General features: G+C 36.1%; 2 protein-coding genes across 4 annotated transcripts in view; one reads left to right on the top strand and one right to left on the bottom strand.

Annotated features, from left to right (window-relative positions):
* LOC129787507 (C2 domain-containing protein 5) overlaps positions 1 to 22,112 on the bottom strand; it is a 970,947-nt gene that overhangs the window by 776,568 nt on the left and 172,267 nt on the right. The window lies entirely within an intron of this gene.
* Positions 1 to 22,112, top strand: part of LOC129787722 (TWiK family of potassium channels protein 18) — an 84,170-nt gene that overhangs the window by 1,945 nt on the left and 60,113 nt on the right. For all 3 annotated transcript variants that reach the window (XM_055823474.1, XM_055823482.1, XM_055823488.1), the window contains exon 2: positions 14,848 to 15,038. The gene's annotated coding sequence lies outside the window, so the exon portion shown is untranslated. The remainder of the gene's footprint in view (positions 1 to 14,847; positions 15,039 to 22,112) is intronic.

Genomic DNA, 22,112 nt, shown 5'->3' with positions numbered 1-22,112 from the left:
AATGTTAGATAGGTAGTGCTTACTTAATGCTACACGAAGAAAATAAACGCTGCCTGAGATATTTTCGTTTCTAGAAATTCTCGGAATTTGCTAAAGATTTATTTTTGCACACAGATTTAAATTATTTCTGTTCATTGATTATGTACATGTGGAAAATGGGAAATAATAGCTTTGATAATAAACATAAAATTCATAGTTTTCCTCCCTAAAATCCAGGCACGTGTTCCCCAAAAGCAAAATAACTTTGCAAGCTGGGAAAATATGGGGCAAAATATCTCATCAGCAGCACCAAGTGAATCCCCAAAATCCTCCCTTGGGCGAGGGAAAGACCATAATTTTGGTGTATTTTCGCTAAAGCCACACAGTGCTGATTGAAATTTCCTCGCTCCACACACATAATGCTAAATGTATTGTAGGTATTATATTATGTATACAGAAAATGCATCTCATGAATTCCTATCATTGCCTCCTCATGAATATGCAGTTGATTTTCCTTCGGGGGCCCAGCATACTCAATTGCTTCATCAGGCAGATGAGGTGGAGAGAGGTATAGAGTGTAGTTGCTCCCATTCTTAAGATTTCTCTATACCACCCAAGATCCCGAGGCGGGGTGTACACACACGAATTAATTCATTCATCGGGGAATTCTATCGTGAAAGATTGGAGAAAATACTTTGAATGCTATGCCAAGAAAAGAATTCAGTCTTCTTTGACATGGCATGGTGAGTGTTAGACTCGAGTCTTTCAAGTACACTCTTCTCGCGATTCTTTTGCGTGCTCTCGCGGGGAATTTAAACCGAAATTGCGTGGCAGGAGATGAAATTTCACACGCATATACGTACCCACAATGTATGTGGAAAATGTTAGTACTGTCAGTGCTGCTCCTGCCAAGCTTCTCTCATTTGTGTAATGCTATCGCGATAAATTTCCACAACACAAACAACCCCCCACGGAGTACCAGCCACCCACAGAACCCACCCCCACGCACTACATGTGGAGACAATCGGAGTTTAAAATATGCAAATCACAATATATGGTTCTTTTTGTTTACACGCCCAAATTCGCAATTCGCTTCGTCTATCATTGTGTCGGCAACTCAAGTGTGGCGGGGTGGGGCTTTTTGATCCACACAGAGGGTGGCTGGCAATTGAATGAGGTGTCTACGTGGTGAGGTGGGAGGTATTTCCGGAAAATTTAATCAATTTTAATTTGATACGTACTCCATGGCCTTAGAGATAAGAAGGGATGCGCATTTCCATATCATTTGTAGTCTATGCTCATATTTCCTTCTCGAAGGATGATTTCCGGGCGCGCAAACGAGAACAATGTCACCCCTTTTTGCATGGAGACAGGGTGGGTGGCGTTAAAAGTGCGTGGCATTATAATCTGAATTTTGGGGAATTCTCTCCTTACAATATTGACGTGCTTTTCACGCAGCCAAACATAAAAGTTTTGCCCTTCAAGGGAATTTTTCCTGCTACAAGAACTGTGAGCCTCCGAGGGATTAATAAAAGATGGAGCTTTTTTTTCTCATGAAAAACGGTCTGGCATTTTATGATGTATAATTTTAAAATGGATATAAACCAAGAAGGAATTTTTTCACCGACAAAAGAATTTAAATTTTTGAGACTTTTTAAAGTTATTTGAAAATGGTTTTGCTTGATAAAAGTAATTGAGTGGGTGGTCGTGGGAGATTTAACTAATATTTCAAACTTTTTGCAAAGTTTTATTTGACTAAAAAGAATTTTTATTTGGTTAGAAATAAGTTTTGTTTGATTAAGAAAGAAACTCATAGAAAATTTCCAACTAAATCAAGAAGAATTTCTTGAATGTAGATTAATCTCCATATAATTTAAATGATTATTGAATCGATAGAGCAATTAAAGTTCTATTTGTTTAATTAATTTTTTGATTTCTTATTAAAAAGTTTATTTATCATAAATTTTTTATAATCTTACAATTTACTTATAAATTTTATCCAGAGTGTTGAAAAACAAAGAAGAGACCAAGAGATCTTGGAAATACGAAAGTTTTCATTAGAATAGTCTTCATAAAGAGCTTTATTATATTAACATCTTCTTGAGCTTTCTTGTTAAAATAAAATTAGAAAATTTGACTGTTCAGTCTTCAATTCAAAGACTGAACATTTCTTAAATAAATTGAAATAGTCTTTTTTGAGAATTCACAAAAAGGAATATTTCAGAGAACATGTTACAGCTAAAGCTTCCTCAAAAACTTTCTTGAACAGAAATAGGAACTTCCTTTGGCTTTCCTCTCAACAAAAAAGGGGACACATTGTATTTTGCTAAATGGAAAATCAGTTACAACTCATCCCAAGCAACAATATTAACTGTGGATAAATATCAAGAGCACGCCGGATTTGCCAAGTGTCACATTCAATTTGAATAACAGAGCCATTGCAGAAGCCATGTGGAGTGATGAATTCCATTTACGGAGCTTTTAACTCAGCCCGGATGCGAGTTGCTTGTAATATGATTATTCTCGTGTATGCTTTCAATTAAGTGTCGTCCTCCCTGCATTCACGCCTCCCCCCGGCATCCAACTCTGCGCATCATCTCGTCTCTTAAGCACCAAAACCCAACCCTCGAGTCATAGAGATTTATTTCCGCGCCACTTCACATGCAGAGGAGTTACTTCTCCGCATTGGGGGATTGAGAAACACCCAAAGTGAGCTTCCAATAACCCCCTCACATATATAGGAGACTTTTTGTACTCACCACATATATCCCTTTTGGGGTGGAGTGGATTATTAATCGATTCCCGATACACGAAGCACTATCAAATTCCCATCGAATGCATTTCTTGATTAATTGCCAAGAAAAGGGAAGCCATAAGAGATGTTTTGCAGCAATAGAAGATAAATTTAGAATGGGGGGTTAATACATTGGAAACTGTCCATACCAACCGGACCCCTAGTCCCACCACCTCTTGTGTATCAATTAATTGCTCGTGTGGTTTCTCACATAGAGACATCATTTTTCATTGGGAGAATTTTTAAATTAAAAAGTTATGAAACTAATTAATGAAAAAATAAATATTTAACGAATATTCTGGGGTGCAGCTGGACATGTGAAGGATTCATTCAATTCCCTAATATGCATTGAGCTTTATCTTAAATAAAAAAAATTAAAGTTATCGAATCATTTGAAATAATTAGCATTAAAATATATGAGATTGTAATATTGAATTTTCAATAATTTGATTTTATTTTATTTAATTACCAATATAAGCATCAATATTAATCTATCATTATTTCAATTGTTATTTATCAAATGGTTTTAATTTGAATGAAAACAATAATTTGTGGTTGTCAAAATAGAATAATGAAAATAGCATAAATTAAGTAGGTACAATACAAAAGTGAAATTGAAATTAATTAAATTAATTTTTTAATATTTGCTTCATTTGATATTTGAATTATTTAAACGATTTATTAGGTTATTTCTTCAAATTGGATACATTAAATTATTTACTCGTAAAATTTTTTTTTTAATTTGGGAAAGAAAAATTCAAGATAGAATTGATTTTAATTCACTTTTTAAAGGAATTTTAGGTAAGGAATTTAATAATGTTTTAATAATGTTTAATAATGTATTAATAATGCTTTTTTTGTAAATTAATTTGAAAATTTGTTTCTGTCTAAAAAAAAATCAATTTTTTTTTCAGATTTTCCTGATTGATTAAATTTTGCATCTTTCATTCGTCTAAGAAGTTCCATAGAAGTCTTTAGAAGTCTATAGAAATTCCATTTCTTTCATTTTTTAAATTATGACATAAATTTAATGTATTATGTGGAATCCACCAAGTAATCCGCAATATTGGAACAAATTGATTTCTTTAAAAAATCATAAAAGCTTTCAATCAAACGAAACATGCATTGAACTTTTCCTCATCTATCATCAAACATTCATTTTATTTTAAGAATTCCGGAAGAAAAGAATATATTCATGAATCATTAAAACTTCTATTCATTTCGGTAGCATTTTCCAAGAAATCAACCAGCTGTAGGGTAAAATTTTCTGGGAATTGTGCAAAAGTCTCATTGATATTTCCGAGAAAATTTAACTGGGGTTGGAGTTGCGGAAGTGCAAGAGTAGTAATTAATTCGAGCAGAAGCTAACAAAACAGCGCTTTTAATTGCTTTCAATATTTGAATGAGAATAAATTGGTGATAAATTCCTTGCATGTCTGCCTTGCCTCGGGGGCCTCATTAGCTGCGCCAAATGCAAGTCGCACAATTTGTGAAATTCAAGCGTAAAATTACATAAGGAACAAATTGAAGAAATTGAAGCTTTCAGGCGAATTTCCCCATTTCGCACAACTTCCGCAGAAAATACTTCAACAACGCCGAAAAGTTTATAAGCACAATGAGAGTGATATTTCGAATCTGTGATGGTACTTCGTATTTTCCTGGCATCATCATCAAATGGATATATAGTACCTACCTATATACTTTCGATTCTATCGCTATCAAGTGTAAGTTGCTTGCAATTTGACTAAATTGCCATTTACATGTATTAGCAAATAGATCCTGATGGAGATTGCGGGTTGAAAACGGAAACTTTCATACATTTCAACTCTTAAATGGAAATGACGTGGAGAGGAAATGTTCCTGGAGAAAACTACACACATACACACACACACACCATCTGTAGACTAATGAATACAGATGGGGAAGAGCTTTGATATGTGTGGCTCAAAATGGACACTAAAACTTTCATTCACTCAACTGAATATTCAATTTAATGAAAATAGAGACAACGCGCGGAGCTTTTCTGCGGTGTCACTTTTACTACCAAACATTCCTCGTCCGATTGAAGTGCCAGAATTTCTTACGCCATCCCCGTAGCATTCAGGATGTCGCATCTATCCGCCAGGAGGTGGGAGAAATTATGGGCAGAGGAACAAAAACCACCCTTCATGTCGTTCCGATCGAGTTAATTTACAACTGGTGCGGATTCTCTGCATACAAATTTCCTTCATTTCCCTACCCGCACCAAACATCCCCGATGGCAACTTCCTCTCCATTTATCTCCTCCGCCACCACAAGTTCCAGCTTCGAGGACAACGAGGACGCAGCAAATACACAATTCAACATTGTTTTCCGTATCAAAAACATTCATGTTCCACTTTGGACTTTTGCATCGTTTTCCATCCACTTGTATCGCAATACTTTACTAAACATCATATTGTAGTTTATCACTCACACTATCAAAGTTTTATTAATTAATATATAGGTACCATTTGTTATGTATATTCCTACAGAATTAAACGATGACAGAAACAATTTTCTTGTTCATTTTAAAATTTTTACAGAGAAAAGATCAAGCAAAATATTTTAAATTTTTTATCCACTCCAGCATTGTATTTGCAGGAGTAAAATGCAAGAAGAAGAAAAGCTTTGAATATGTAAGAAGCTTTTTCATATTTCTCACAAAGTTTTCTCAAGTTGGGAGATTACTGATTTTTTTATAAAAACTATAGCGTTTTATTTGGAAATTGCCTTTTAAAGAAATATAATTCAGCAATATAATAATTATAAAATATCAATCTATGTAAATTGCATAACCTGGCGCCTCCACTGTAATTCAGACAGAGCTTAAAAAACAATTTTAATTTCTAATTTTAACTTTTCCAATGAATGATTCATAGGCTAAGCTTTATTCAGGACAAAAATGTGACAAATTCAATATGAAATTTTTAAAATAAAATATCACAGAAAATTTGAATAAAGTAAATAAAAAGACTTTTTCATGAATATATTAATGATAGTTCAAGTGAATTCCCAAAAGCTTTCCAACTAAATTATGTTAGGTATTTTTTTAACAAATTCAAACTGACAGATTTCGTCTTTTTTTTGCAGACATCAAGGAAAGAAAAAGTTAAAGCAAAACAAACCCCGGAACATACTTCAATGGCGCAATATAAAATATTTTGTGAATAAAATTCTGTGACAACGCGAATCACAGAGTCTTTTCATCATTTTCCATGCGAATGACTCAATATTCTTGGGGAAAATAGAGAAATACCCCCGAAATGCTTTTGAGCTTTTAGTGCTATTTCGCTTCAGTGGGGTTGGAGTTTTCAGAAGCTGTCGCATAAAATTTGTTTTGTATCCTTCGAAATGGCAAAATTCCCGGCACAAGACAAAGCACCGGAAGGCCGCCAATCTATGTTGTATTTTCACGATTGAGAAGCATGAGGGTACATAGCACACAAAGCCTTGATATATGTATGTACAATTGCACCCACACCATTTTCAAAAGCTCCCCTCGTGTGTGTGTGTGTGTGTGTGTGTGTGTGTGTGTGTGTGTGTGTGTGTGTGTGTGTGTGTGTGTGTGTGTGTGGGAATTTCCTGCGAAGAACGTGTGGAAAGTGTGAGGATAAAATGCGAAAAGCGGCTTATGCGTGTTTATGGGGTAAAGGGAGTTAAACTATAGAGTGACATTGGAAACTTTATTTGCACATAAGCTTTCCGGAAGCGCAGTGATCCATGGGCGCCCACCCATCCAATGCAAATTTGCGAAACTTTCAACGACAGATTACCCTCTATTCAAATGGAGTCAAATGTGTGCACAAAGTGTTTTACTAAATTTATTTCAGTGTGCATAAAATGTTAAATAGAAATGAGACTGAAGTATTCAATAAACTCTTCGTGCAAATCTTTATTTTTTCCACTCCAATTCCACGAGAAATTCGGAGAAAAATATTCGAAAAGTTTAAGGGATTTTTATGTGTAATAGAATGAAAAGCTTTTGTGCTATGTTACGTGGGTATTTGGAAAGCAGCTTTTGATTATTTTTAGACACTTGAATTGGTTTAGAATTTAAGAAGATAAGAAGAATATTGTTTTCAAAAAGAATACTCGGTATATTTATTCTTCCCTTGAGGCTTTCCAGGAATTTTTGTACTTTATCTTTTGTTAATTCAGTGCAAATTACAATTTTACTTTATCTAAAAAATAGACTTTAAATGATTCATATTTTCTCTGAAAAGATCAAACTGTAATAAAGCTTTATATACATATATGTATGTACACATGTATATAGTGAAGAGATTGTGTTCTCTATATTTTTGGCAACTTCCTCAAAAAGTTTCCTTTCATCTCCAAAAGAGATGTCGAGTGAAAAGAGCACTGAAATTCCTCTAATGCGTTTGGTCTTAGCGCTAGTTGGTAGGAAAAACTCACTCAAAGTTGACGTTCCCTCATCTCAAGGGTATGGAGGAGGCACAACAAGATCAAGAAGAAAAAAGTCTTTCCAGGCCACTTCTTCTCTATACCCGGAAGTATAAACGGGAGAGCCCAGTTTCTCACTCACCTCGTCGTGACACATTTTCAAATAAGATCCTCTCGCCCTCTTCACATTCACAAAGAAACAAGACACAAGAATTCCGAGGAGACACAAATGACGAAACTTTTAGTGTAATTGGAATGTCGAGAAAAGTGCTCGTCACCCAATTTCTCAAAAATTCCCTCCAGCAAACTGCCAAAAAGGAGGAATTGCGAGAAAGGACAGCAATTCCGCGTGGAAATGGTTGAATTTCCACTCTTGCTATCGTGACAGCATCACTCCTAATTCGCTGTATGAGTTAATTTACATATTTTTTCATATTTTTTTCCCCCCTGAACCGCGCCTTCCATTGTTCCACGCGGCACTGTGTCATGGACTTTGGTATTTTTCGCAGTGTCGACCCCACCCCCTCGCCCTAAGCCTCTCACACCCCATTCGCGAGGAGTAGGAGAAAAAAAAATAAGGGCGAATGGGATAAGTTGGAAAAGCAAAACCCAAAAATATTCACAGGAGGGATGCCTCGTTGGTTGTTTCAGCGCAGTAAAATACGAGATATTTATGAGAGTGCCAGCAAATATTTGCTTCTCGGTTGAGGCGCAAGAAGTGCGAAAATTCAGCCTTTCACCGTACAAAACCCAAAAGTGTGGGGCTCTTTTTTTTTCCTCGGCGAAAAGAACTTCCTCATGCGACATAATTTAGCACTATTCTACAGCATTGCATTATGTAAATTATGTATGACTCTCCTGTGGTTGGAGGGCGCGCCTTTCTGGGACTTTTCCACCAAGTTGGGGTGGGATGGTGCCCGCGCCACTATGAAGGGGGTAGAGATAGAACTCATGACTTTCACCAAAGCTCCACCGTACAGAGCTACAAGTATTTTAGATAAGATTTGCAATGAAACTTTTTGCCATTAAAAACTTTTGAAAAATGTCCCCGAGAGTTTAAATTAAAGCCCATTGTGCGGTATATGTGGTGTAAATTTTGTTTAGGAAAAGTCATTTTGAAAATTTCAGTGAGCTTTTATAATAAAAGAGTGGATATATTGTCTTAAGGTGTGTAAGTAGTAAATTATAGATAAATTAAGATTAATTTAAATTTTGTGATTCTTAAAATGAATTGTCCTCTATTGTTGAGCTTTTTTAGTAACATTTTTTATTTCAAGAAAGCTTTATAAAGGTAAGAATTAAACTTTGTCTAAAATTTTGTGTTTGAACCTGGCGTAAGGCAATTTTCTTTGGCGACGACCGGAAAAACAAAGAAAATTTGTCTAAAATTAAAATTTTGCTAAGTTTCCTTGAAAAACTAAGAAAGCTTTGAATTTGTATAAATGTTTTATTTATAGCAATTAATTCTATTCTACACTTTCTAAAGCTTTGAGTGTATATTTTTGTGAAAGCTTTAGCTCTTTTTGAGCATCATCATCTGCACTTTATTCTGCTACATTTTCTTTCTCAAAAGCTGAGTTTTTTTATGATAAAGCTAAAGTGTCTTTTTTCTAAAAATAATCCTCAATTAACAAAGCCATAAAAAGTTAAGTGTGGCATTTAGTGTTTCTTTCTTTCAATAAAAGTACCCAACAGACATAGACAAAATGTCTTTGACTAAAGGTAAAAGCTACAAAGAACATACCTGTAGCATTGCCACGAGAGTACTTGACATTCTCTCATTTTTTACAGCCACCCATAAAGCTGTCCCTTGAAAGATTCACCCTTTTATCCCATTTCTGTACATTTTGCCGCATTTGAAATTGCCCACAAAAAGCTCTCTATCTTTTCTACGGCAGGTCTTGTTCCGATTTTTCAACTCTTAACCTCCCTATATCCATGAGGTGGCTCAGACTTTTGGCACAAAGGTGAGGAGAAAATCTCTCCAACCTCGTTTTAAAGAGAAAAGAGATAGAAGTCCTTGAGCTCTCAACTCTTCCGTGTGAATACGCGAGGTTGAAGAATAAAAAGAAATGAGCTTTCAGAAATTGGTCTTCAGACGGTGATATGTTCGACACCGATGGTGATCCTCCCAATTTTCCTCTCATCTTTTATCGTGATAGAAAGGCAGCAAAACCATACGAGGATAGGGGGTGGGATATGTGTTCTCATATAAATCTTTAATACCACTTTATTGCCCACGAGCTGAATGTGCCACGAGGGGGTGGCATTATTCCGGTAGCACTGCACACGAGATCACCCACTGTGACGAATAAATTATTTATATATGATAACGACGGAGATCGTCGCTTTTTTCTTTTGCACCACATTTCTACAAGCACTTACGCCTTGTGTCTCAATTAATTCCGCTCCATGTAAGACATGGAACCACATGAACACAGCTTGCAATTTGCAGAAACGTTTGCACACACACATACAGCAAAATGAAGATGCCTCAAGTTAAATACTGGAGGAGCTTTGAAATTGTACATATGTATAGAAAAAACAGCTCAAATGCCTCGAGATGTTCACATTTGGAAGAGGACAAAACTGTGAGCGGTCTGGTAGAGTCTCAAATAAATAGAAATGTTTTCCGTGAGAATTTTCAGAGCATAACAAGAAATTATTGTTATTTAAACTTGCGGTCGGCGACTGCTGTGAAAATGTGAGTATAGTTTTCACAACTTTTCGGGTCGATTGCGATGAAAAAGCGAGATGTCGGCTGTAATTGAATTTTTTTCTTCACTCCCATAAGGCGATTAGTTCTACAAAACTTTGTCTTTCGGTCTAACTTTCTTTTTTTTTACCCGGTGTGGCCTTTTATGAATCACAATAAATGAGGCTTTTGGAAGATTTTCAACTTTAAAATCCTTATACAGCTCAATTCATTGAAGATTGTTTTCTTAAAATTAAATTAAATTTAATGAAATTACTTTTTTTTAATTTTGTGTTAAATGATTTCAGCTCTTGCTCTAAAAACACAAAATTTCAAAAGCTTTTCTGGGCTTTTCTGAAATCCTTGCTTGACACATTACTATCGTCTCTTCTAGAATCTTACAAACTCATTGTCTTTTTTTACTACTTGCATTTATAATGCAGGTAGCCTTATTCTTTATTCCATTTCCTGCAATAAAATATTTTCCTGTAAGAAAAGACATCAGAACTATAGAATCTGCAATTGACATAATTGTAACAATAAACTTTTCAATCAATTCAATTTAATTTAATTAATTTCCTTAGACTCAAAAGATTTTATTCAAGAAAAATCCAATGAATTGAAAGAAAAGCTCCGAGCAGGAAAAAAGCTTTCATGACAGCAAACAATGTGGATTTACTTTTGTGCAAAAAATAACTCCATTCAGTACTTCATTTTGAACTTATTCCCGTCAAGGCGATATAAACTTCCTGGGCTTTCTTGACACCCACGAGCGTAGCAGAAAAGCACATGATTGAGAATTTCATAGAAAAAACCCCTCAAACCTCTTTTGTAACGGGGGCTGGAGTGAAAAGTGTGTCAGTTTGGAGTGACTCTTGGACACTTTTTCACATTCAAAGATGACACTGATGGGGGTTTGAGGGGTTCCTCGGTGTTTGCGTCCAGTCATTTGTGTGAGAAAAATGACTTTGGAACATTCCGCATGGAGAAAAATAAACTTACTCATGGAATTCAAATAATGTGTTAATCCTTTCCCCTTGAAGAGTGCCAGAGGCAGTAGAACTTTTCCTCATGCCATTCTGGAATTTAATTACAAATTCTGTTTGATGAATTTTCCTTGGCAGTTTCCCTATATAGCATTTGCTGGGTCAGGGATCGTGGGTCCGAGATTTCCATATGGGATATCTTTCTCAAATACTCCAAAAGGGGATTCTGTAGGGGAAGCTCATCTAATATGGGAGCTTCTGCCTTTAGTACTTTATATATTCTTTTTTTTAATTAAATAATTTCTCAAATTTTTCATTTTAATTTAAGAGAATTCTTAAGAAAACTTTCTTTTGTAGTGAAGAAAATTCAAAGAAGTGTGTAAGAAAAAAAAATCAAAACGAACCTACCCCATTTTAGGCTTTCTTACCCTATTCCAAACCGGGAATGGATATCTACATATGAGTTAGTTTCAGTAAATCCTCTTTGTAGAAACACATTTCACACATTGCTGTGTACATGATACCCTCCGGAGAGGCGTCTCTGAGCCGATTGTGAGCCCCAAGGTGGCAGCATGAATGTTTGAAATAGAGAAAGGAAAGCGAACCAATTTGAGATGCTAGAAGCCCTGGGGCGTGCAAAACCGCTTCTCAGCTGCAAAGTGGCCACAAGTTGTAAATACACAATCAATAAATGAGAAGGGATGCTCCGTATCTGGAGTGGAAGTGAATTTTCAAACCCCAAAAAGATATACTTTGAAATGTGATGTCTTGAAATATGACGTACCATCTTCACCCCCTAAAAAGGGGCTCCATGTGCGCGCCTCCCTAAACAACTCCTCAAAGCACCCCCTAAGCAATGTAGGAAGATGGTATTAGAGAGTGAGAGCAAGAGATTCTAACTCATTTTAAATACCCATAGAGTTTTGGGAACTTTTCCATTTTGCTGCCTGATAAATTTTCACTTCTCGGACCCCCTCCACCTCCTTTATAGAACCAACACCATTGGACCCCGAGGTCGGGTGAGCTTAAACTTTGCCTGCCAGAGTGAGTTTGGGCTTAAAACAAACCATCCGTCGATGCTATGTGGGGGAATTATTTGGTTCATTCGGGAAGAGCATTAATTCACCCCTCATCCCATATCACCACCACCCCCACCGAGAGAAAAACTTTTCAATCCACAATTTACAGAGTAAACTGAAGCACCTCTCCCGGGTGAGAAGAGGGGGAAAGGTTTTTCCAAAGAGACTTTCCTTTTGCAAAACGCCCCATACAAGCACAAACTACCATTGACAGGGACAATTTATTGCATTTCTGCATTTCGGAAAAAGGAAAATGTCTCCCACCGGAGGAAGTTTTTGTGTTTGGAATTTCGCCACAACTTCATTGCAAACTTCACATCCCCCCCATGCACCATCACAACATCATTTAGCGTTTGGGGGAGTACTTAAGGAATTTCTCTTCTCTCAACTTGAGACTCCTCCTGTATGTACTCCAATTAATGATATTTATTTCACCGAAGCAACTTTCCCACGCTCAAATCGACAAACAAGCGCCAATGCAGAGGAAAAAGTTGTTATTTTCATTTCCGTAGTAGTTTCAATTTCATTGACTTTTTTTTTCTTGACATCCATCAAGGCTATTTGGTGCTTTTTTATGGGAATTTAAATGTAAATATTTTAAGGATATACGTGCTTAAAATATCAAGGAGTTTTGTGGTACAATGGGTAAAGTGCTTGGCTCACATCCAAATAATCCTTGGTTCGAATGACGGTCAGTGCGATTTTTTTTTAATACTTTTTTCTTCCATTAAAAAGGAGCTTTGAGAATAAGTTCTCAATTTTTTTTCTCAAGACAAAATTTATCCAACATTAAGGATATTACACAGAAGCGCCTCCTTTTACAGATTCCACCTCATTTTCCTTCTTAACTTTCTTTTAAAAATAATATTAGGGGAGACCGGGGCTAATAAAGTCACTTAAGGGTTTGGAAAAAGCCTAAAATATCATATTTCCTAGCTAGATAGAACAAAATGATCTGAGAAAGAGTTGTAGGGCAGTAAATTTTCTAAAGAAATGAGCTATACATTTCACTTTATCTGTTTGGGAAATATGATATTTTGAGCTTTTTCTAAACTCTTAAGTGATTTTTTTAACCCCGGTCTCCCCTATTGCTTTCTTGCTTCCTCTCTGTAGTTCCCAACTTGATTTCAGTTGCAACAAATTGGCCATTAAATTCAATCTAGGCTCTCTGGTGTCCTGACTTTGAACAGCAAAAACCCTCCGACTCACGACAAATTGCCCTTCCTCTTTTTTTTCGTCTTTTCTCAGTGGAATTTCCTCAGACACACAAAGTATCCCCCACACAGCCGAGACAAGAAAAGAATTTTCATTTTACTTGAAGGAGGAAGTAAATTTCCGTGGAATTCCCCTCATGCACGTAGGTCATCAAATATTTGCGCCATAAATTCGCCTTGGGGGGTGGTAGTGTTCATTTTAGGGTTTGAAAAGTGGGCCACATCGTAGGGCATCGCTGGGGTGTGGTCATCAATCTCCAGATAATTTTCAGTTTTCAGACTCACGGTGAAAAATTCACTGTAACTTCAGCAGTTATAATCATAAATTAAGGACGAACTGCACCGCCACGTTGTGGGTGGATTTTGTTCGACATAGACTTTGGGCAACCCAGCAATGTGGGCGATTTGTAAGGATGCAGTTCGTTGAAGCAGAAATCTTATATAGAGGAAGGGATGAATTGGCACCACCAATGCCGGGGACTCCTGGTGAACCACTTTTGCCAAAGACTTTCGCATTTCATGGAACATTTTAAGTCTTATCAACCATTGAGGTTGAAGGTGCTTTCTTCCTCCACGTGAAGGAAGTAAACTATGTATATGGGAAGAGAGAGCGAAAAAAAAGCCCCACCTCCTCAATCGAATCCTCAATTCTCTGTTGTATTAAACGAAGGAAAAGGAGTCTCGGGGTGTATAATCGTTTCTCTTGTTCTACTCTTGCACTTCATCTTTCACACCAACTTTCTTCCAAAGCTCCCGAAGCTCCCACCAGGCAGGATCTAGCAGGGAATTTTATAGCCGTACTGGTTATTGAAAATTGCTTTTCCAATTCGGGCGTGACTCATTGTTTCAACCATTATCCTTACATTTCCGCAGTGAGAATCGTGAAAAATAGTCTTCAAAAGTATTCCATTGAGAACCCCCGCGAAGGATGATGATCTATCTCTATCTATTAGGAAGCTCTTCTTAACTGTATTGGGTTGAATTTCCCACCGATAGCCATTCGTCAATGCATTGAATCAATGAAAAATTCATCTAACGAATTACATTTTATTAAGTAGTTCAAAGTCATTGAAAATCTTCCATGGCGACTCCATTGAAAACAGATTTTGCAAAATGAATTTCATTGATTTACATTTGTGGAACAGCGCGAGAAAACTATGCACAGCATCATATACAAATACATAATTCTATGTACTTGCAGTTGGGTAAGCCCTCGGTCCATGACGGAAGATTATATGGCGAAGAATAAATTTTATCCTTTTATGGCATTTTCTGCAAAGTGTGGAGAAAAGTACCCTGAAAACTTACTCTCAAGACATATTTATTGGTATTAAAATTCAATATTATAACAATTCAGGCAGTCGCTGGAGCAGAAAAATGTGAGACCTCAGCCCTCAGGGTCCACGACGAGGAAATGCCTGCAGGGGGTGGCGCATAAAATTTGTCACATTTTGCCCACACTCGTGGCTATCCCCGCCACAATGCGGACTTATAATCCGTGTATGCTCTCTTCACATTCTCTCACCTCCTCTTCAACTCACCAGCAACCCCTCAGTTTACCGGAAGGGGTGGTCGGGTTGATTTATCACGACTCTGTCAAATAGAGAAATTTATTGGTGAAAATCAATGAATTTTGGCGATACATTTTCAAAGAGTTTTCCTTTTTTATTTGCAGAATTCATTGCAACAACTGTGACAGAGTGAATTGATGCGCTCCGGGCATACGAAGTCCATAATTTTTGGACTTGTCCATCGTGAAAATTGCCGCACATTCTCACTTGATCTGTGACACGACAGTTTGACCGCAAGGCAATCCATTTTTAGTAACGTTGTCTGGAACTATACACCGGGCTCAAGCACAAAGAGGTATGTTGAAAGATTAGATTTGTTGTGTTTTCTTTTTGTATATAAAAACCTATTTTGGCAGTTTATGCAGAAATGGAGCAAAAGAAACTTAGATAAGAAGCAAAAGCTCAATTTGAGCTTTTTTGCTATGTATAAATACAAAAGATTGTTAGGCTAACCGCTAATAAGGAATTTTTATTTTTCATTAAACGATTAAAGATTTTTTAAAACAAGTTTAAAGTGTTTAAGCCTTAGGTCTAATAAGGCTTAAACTTTTTGGATTGTTACTCTGTAAAACTCATTAAATTATCTCAATTAAAATGCATTCCTACGCAGGGAACTTTAAGCATAACTTTTCGAATTTATTTGTTGAGAAACTTCTTATTGAATATCATTTAGGTTTACTATGTATTGTTTCCTAATGATTTCCTTGAGCAATCTGTAAACTTTCTTATTAAAACGAAAACTTTGAAAGTATTATGTGGCAATACTTAGCTTTTACAAGCTACCTGTTCTAATAAAAGCTTCAAAATAAACGCATATAAATAGAAGGTAACGTAAAATAGCTTCAGTTGTAAGAAAAATGTTGAAAGGGATTTGTGCTTTGCTTTTGTGTTTAACCCCGTCAACTATTTGTGTTATCTTTGATGGACAATGCGAATCCCCAACGAATTTTGCAATTTCTGAATTTAGTTGCAATGAAATTCTTTACTTATTTGGTAAATTTTTTGTGCCCATTGCTCATTTATCGGGTCCAACGGATACTTTGAGTCCATTCACCAATCCTTATGACTCCCTGGATAAATTATTATTTTATTTTGAATGTCAGTTTTATGAATTCTACAAAGGAAAAATGTTTCAGACAAATTTTGGACTACATTTCAATTGTGATGATTATCAAAACTGGAGTAGTGATGGATGTCAATTTTTATTTTTTAAAGGTATTGCTAAAGAAAATGACAAATTCATCGAATATATAGACCTTGAAAATTCATGGTTCAATGAAACAATTGACGGATGTTATGATCAAGAACAATTATTCGCCTATGTGTGGTACAATTCCTCAACAAATATTTGGATATTCTGGAACTGCGTGCAAAAACCAGACAATCATCGAGATGTTCAAGCTTGGTTTTTAACAAAGCCAGATAAACTCGTTAACGCAATTTCCCAGCGAAATGACTTAATGATTGAATTTTCTGAAATGTTAAATATTTCTGTCACGGAATTCGTAACAAATGATCATTACCGTAATAAGTGTGATGAAAATTTTATTTGCCACTACCACACTAGATGTGCGAAAATTCTTGAATATGAACCATATGAAATTGAAAGTGAATCTGAAAATAAACCAGAAAATGATGTAAGGAAAAATATTCGAGAGGAAGCACAATTTCTAATTGGAAAATCTCAAACGAGCTTTCCCTTCTATGTTTACATAATTGCTGGACTTTTTATTTTAATTGTTGTGCTGTTATCTTTGAAAACTTACAGAAAATAAATATAAAATCCTATTTCTAAATAACTTTATTAAATTGTTAGAAAAAAGTGATGTTTGAATGGAAAATAAAATCTTCATAAAGTCCCAAAAATGTTTGATTTAAATTTTTCATGAAATCTTACTTAATATTTATTAATTTTTGTGTTTTTACCTATCCTTTCTCTTTCTCTCACTCTCTCACATTATCATACCATTTAATGCGATTATGTAGGAGCTTTCCCGAAATCCTTGTAAGATTTATGTATTCTACTTTAGTATCTCTCATAAACTATAATATATTTGCAGTTGCAAACAGATGGAGTAGAATCATTTTAAAGCTCCAAAAGCTCTTCACACTTGTGTTGAAGCAATTTAAAACAAATCTCATTTTAGTGATGAGATCGATTAACTAAATCAGAATACAAGTTGGGATTATAATTATCACTCTAATTGAGATAAATCCAATCCAGTGAACGTGTGATGAAGAGTCGGGATTTGGCTTTGCTTTTGGGGGGTGAAAAAGAGCAATTTGGTGTGTAGTCTGTGTACGTAGTAAACCCCATCGGCAAGAAGGGTCGTCTCATCAATACCCGGTCTCAACATTACATGCTGTACACACGCATGGGATAAATCACCCCCGAGACTTGGAGAATTATTTTGTTTCATCGACCCAACCCGAGAGCTTAAAGCTCGAATCGTCATCAACTAGTCAGTCAGCTATATATGTTGCTATATTTGAAGGGGAGGTGGACGATATTTTGTGTGTCCCACCGATGTATGTGGGATGAATTTCCCCAAAAGTCAGTCGCACAGTTTGACCTACCATGGAACCACCATAAACATGCACACACACCCACTCCCGACCACGGCTAGAAAGCTAATGGTCAGATACAGGGAGAATCGTACGAGATAAATTATTAACTGAATAAACATCACGTTCACCCCTCGTACAGAATGGATCGACATTCATTGGAGCATTGTTACACATTATATTTCTTCCTCGAGGGGACCCCATATTGTGTGTGTGCGCTCGTGTGTCTGGGTTAGCTTCCCACCCAAAAATCCGGGTAAATTTAATTACGAGAGAAACCCCACAACTTTTTCCACTCATGATTTTCCTCTTTGTACATTGTAGTTTATCGTTTTCATCCAGCTTCTGTTTTCCATGGAACTCTCCCCCAAAATAGATGCTCTGGTTCGCCTGGATTTTCAATGCCAATTATATTTCTCCTAATTCAATACACGCTGTTGCAAGTGTTTCACTAATACCGTTAGGAAACACCGGAAATACATAAATACGTTGCAAATGAGCTTTGATTGAAAAATTAAAAAAAAAGCTTTGATTTTTGCAATTTTTTATATCATTTCAATTTTAATCTCAATTTTCAGGAAAGTAAAAATTGAAAGTATCTCAATATTAGACTGAATCTTCAGAGTTATAATCACTTCTTTTAGTCTTGTAGTTTACTCAAAACTTGGCTTGAAAAGTTCCTTCATTTTTTGTGAAAATTTCCACTGTACCACCCCATATGTAACTCGTATTTAAGCTCTAGAGCTTTCAAGTAAAATCTTTTGAAACTTTTTCCTGTAAATTATATATTTACAAAGCTTTTAAAACATTAATATAAGTAGAAAAAAATATATAAAACAATTTTATTACATGTACTTGTACATTTTAGTCTTCAATTTCTTCTCCCATCATTTCTGAAATAATGCATATAAAAGCTCAAAGTGAGAGGGAAAGTTAATTGAATGCATCAGGTGGCATTTATATCAGAAATTCTTCATTTCATCGCTCTCAAATAGCTTCGTAATTAGTTCAAGTGTTTCAGAAGGTTTGTGGAACATGCTAACCATTGAATGGAATATATCTCATTGTTTCTGGGTAATATTTTTTCTCTTTCTCTCGCTCGCTCGCCCAAAAGTATGAAAAATGAATTTGCAGTAAAACCCACGGAGCACTTAAAAGCTCATAGAAATGGAGCTTTTTATCATCATTTGTATGGCTATGGGTACACCGGATATACACCCTCCTCTATCGAATGTACAGTACATACATATAGTTCAGAAGCTTTTTAATATGCAAAGAATATCCTCAGATATAACATTGACATAATTCACATAATAAGTTTTCACTGCGAGCCAGTTACTCTTGAGCCGGATATGAATTAATTACACCCTCTCGTAACGACTTAACATTGTAAATGGTGGAGCAGACATTTCCATTTATTCGCCACTTTGTATGTGTGAGAAAAATATTTTAATTGTGGGAAAATATTTCGACACGGAAACCATTTAAAACCTTCTCACAGAGTGTTTGTTTTAGTAGTTAAATTGTTATGCTACATGGGACGAGGGATGGTTTTTAAGGGGTCCATTTATCCGCATCCCATATGTGCTGGCAACTTGACCAAAACACCAAAGAGGAATATGAATTAATTCAAATCCTCTCTCATTTTGAGCTGAAACATGAGATTTACAAATGACTTTTAATGGATCTTCCAGCCATTTTATTTGCCATTAAATGAGAATTACCAGGCGTCCCCATCTGCTAAGCAACCCCCAAAAGTTCCCCCATTCCCACAAGGGTTGCGACAAGATGCTATAGTGGTGGATAAATTAAAACCACCATCCTCATCTCATTGAGAGAGTCATTCATCCCCTAAATGACATCTGTAGGGTATCTTTGAGTGGAATAAGAAATTGAATGGCAAATTGCAACACAACATGGCATTGATGCAACCCCCATCGAGCATTCAATTTCATTTGTGGGTGAAAGTTGAGAGAAAGTACACCCTGTGGGTAAGTTCTTCCTTTGAAAGAGGACTAGTCATTTAAGTATGAATCAGTCCCCAAAGAGGTAACCAATTTTTGTTTTTAAATTATCGTAGGGCATTGTCAAAGACTCAAGAAAAGCGTGGTCATTTCCCGGAAAAGCGCTGGGAAATATACGAATTTTCACATTTTATGTCAAATCGGGTGCAATCTTTTTTGATTTTTTTTCATAACTTCTAGTTATTCTAGAAAATTCTTTTCTGTGTCATATGAAAGCTATTTAAAGGCCTAACAATATATATTTAAACCATTTTCCTACGGTGGAAAACTCGCGAGATTTTCCGGCATTGAACTTTTCTTTCGCTTCCCATTTCTCCAGTATTGTACGTGACCAATTTTAAAATATCTCATTTTGTAGCATTTTTAATTATCTTTTATTTGGTATAGCACTTGCAGGGAAAATCCGCTGGGAAAACTCGCTACAGAATGATTTTCCAAAGTTAAGCACGTTTTCGCGTTGGAGGAAAAGAGATGGCCAATTTTTTTCTAGGGGAATTCTTAGAACATTCTGGAAACATCAAAGAGAAAAAATTGCCTATCTCTTTTTCTCCAACGCGAAAACGTGCTTAACTTTGGAAAATCATTATGTAGCGAGTTTTCCCAGTGGATTTTCCCTGCAAGTGCTATACCAAATGAAAGATAATTAAAAATGCTACAAAATGAGATATTTTAAAATTGGTCACGTTCAATATTGGAGAAATGGGAAGCGAAAGAAAAGTTCAATGTCGGAAAATCTCGCGAGTTTTCCACCATAGGAAAATGGTTTAAATATATATTGTTAGGCCTTTAAATAGCTTTCATATGGCACAGAAAGGAATTTTCTAGAATAACTAGAAATTAAGAAAAAAATCAAAGAAGTTTGCACCCGATTTGACATAAAATGTGAAAATTCGTATATTTCCCAGCGCTTTTCCGGGAAATGACCACGCTTTTCTTGAGTCTTTGACAATGCCCTATGATAATTTAAAAATTAAATTTGGTTACCTCTTTGGGGACCAACTCCTAATGGTCTGACTAACCCTCTTTGTAGCACAATATTTGATATTGTCCAAACTTCATTGCATTGAATGGTGCCAAAGAAATTTTCACTGCAATCCGTTTGTTTGGCAACGTCTCAATCTTAGGCATTGTCTTATCAATGAGAAACTCTCCATCTAGCCTCGAAGGTGAATGGTATGTCATGTTTCAAGTGACTGCAAATATTGCATTTCAGCACAATATTGCCTTCCTCTGTTGCCCGAGAGCTTTCTCAATGTGTGTCGACATTGTGTTCTAGTGTCAACAGATTCACCAAAAGATCTCAGAGATTCTCTGTTCCTTAATTATTTTATTGTTTTATGTATTTATAATAAAATTAAAGACTAGATAGGACGGATTTTAATTTCCTTTTAGCAATCAAATGAGATTTTGAAATGGTTTATGAGGTCTTATAAGCACTTTTGGGGATTAAAAGATAAGCAGCTTAAACTTTCTAAAATATCTGTCTTGCTAAAACTTAATTACAACTAAGAATGAGCTTTACAGATTTTTCTTAAACACAAGTTAATAAAATATAAGAATTTCTTCTCTAGAAATTACAGCAATACTACCACACTACTAAGAAATTTCAGCATCAAAATTTAATGCAAAGCCCATAAATGGATAAATGGAGTGTTCGTCTTTAGGATAGAATGTATAATTAATGCCATGGCTGTGTTCTAATTTGTATTGTTCTCGATTGAATGATGATTTTGGCAAGAAAAGCAATCCAACTGCCACCAAATGTTACTGTACCACCACCCTCACAGCCACCCCGTCGGCCATTGTTGGAGCTTTTCTTTGCAAAAGCTCCATGACTCGAGAATAAGATCGATCGGGAATATTTATGTCAATCAATCATCGTGCAATCTTGTGCTAAAGGGGGTTGTGTGACAGTTGGCACGACGATGGTGCCACATAGAAGTAGAGAGGCCTCCTGGGGAGAAAGGAGTAGGAAAATATCCACAAAATAGAGTAAACTTACGAAGTTTTATCGGATTAAACACACTACACACATTACGAAGAAGGGTATTCACGATAAATAAACCACACATTACATTTCTAATTGGTGAAGCATGAAAACTGAAATGACATTTTCTCATACACCGTGTGGGATAAGCTTTTGCGGGGGAGAGGGAGAGGGGCGGAATTCCAGAGAAAAGCTTCATATCTCCCAAACTTCTTGCCTGGGGCTTGCAAATATGTGTCTCTCTCCATCTGTGGGTTGGCATTCATGTGGCACACCAAACGTCCTCCCTACCCTCCCACATTCAACCGCACAAGACTTTCACGGGTACTTCACGTTCCTTCTTTTTTTTATCATTTTCCCCCCTCTCTCTCTCGCAAATCCCCCTGAAACCCTCCCGGGGGCGCTTTTACTTTGAAGAGACTCTGAAAATCCATTTACCTTCATTGCAGAATCTTTTATTAACTTTCGGCGAAGGTTTTTATGGTTCACGGAAAAGAAGAAGAAAAAGCGGTGAATAAGAGGGAAATGTTGATTATTATTTCTTCTGTAATAACTTCACGTGGAATTTAATTAAAATTGCTGCCAAATGTCTCTCATGTTCCCACGTTGCAATTTAAAATGCTACTGAATGGAAATCTCCCAGGAGAGCTGAGAGGGTGTTGGAGGGGTATGGGAGTGGATATTGTATTGGAAATTGTATTGAAATGCTTCGGTGGTTGTCCTTTTAGTAGGTCATTCGCCTCTTTTTCTCTGCAAATTCCATTTCTCCGGGAATTTGCATTGAATTTATTTT

This window comes from Lutzomyia longipalpis, chromosome 1 (genome assembly GCF_024334085.1).
Source record: "Lutzomyia longipalpis isolate SR_M1_2022 chromosome 1, ASM2433408v1".
Classification (NCBI taxonomy): Eukaryota; Metazoa; Arthropoda; class Insecta; order Diptera; family Psychodidae; genus Lutzomyia; species Lutzomyia longipalpis.
This window is presented reverse-complemented; position numbering and strand designations above follow the sequence as displayed.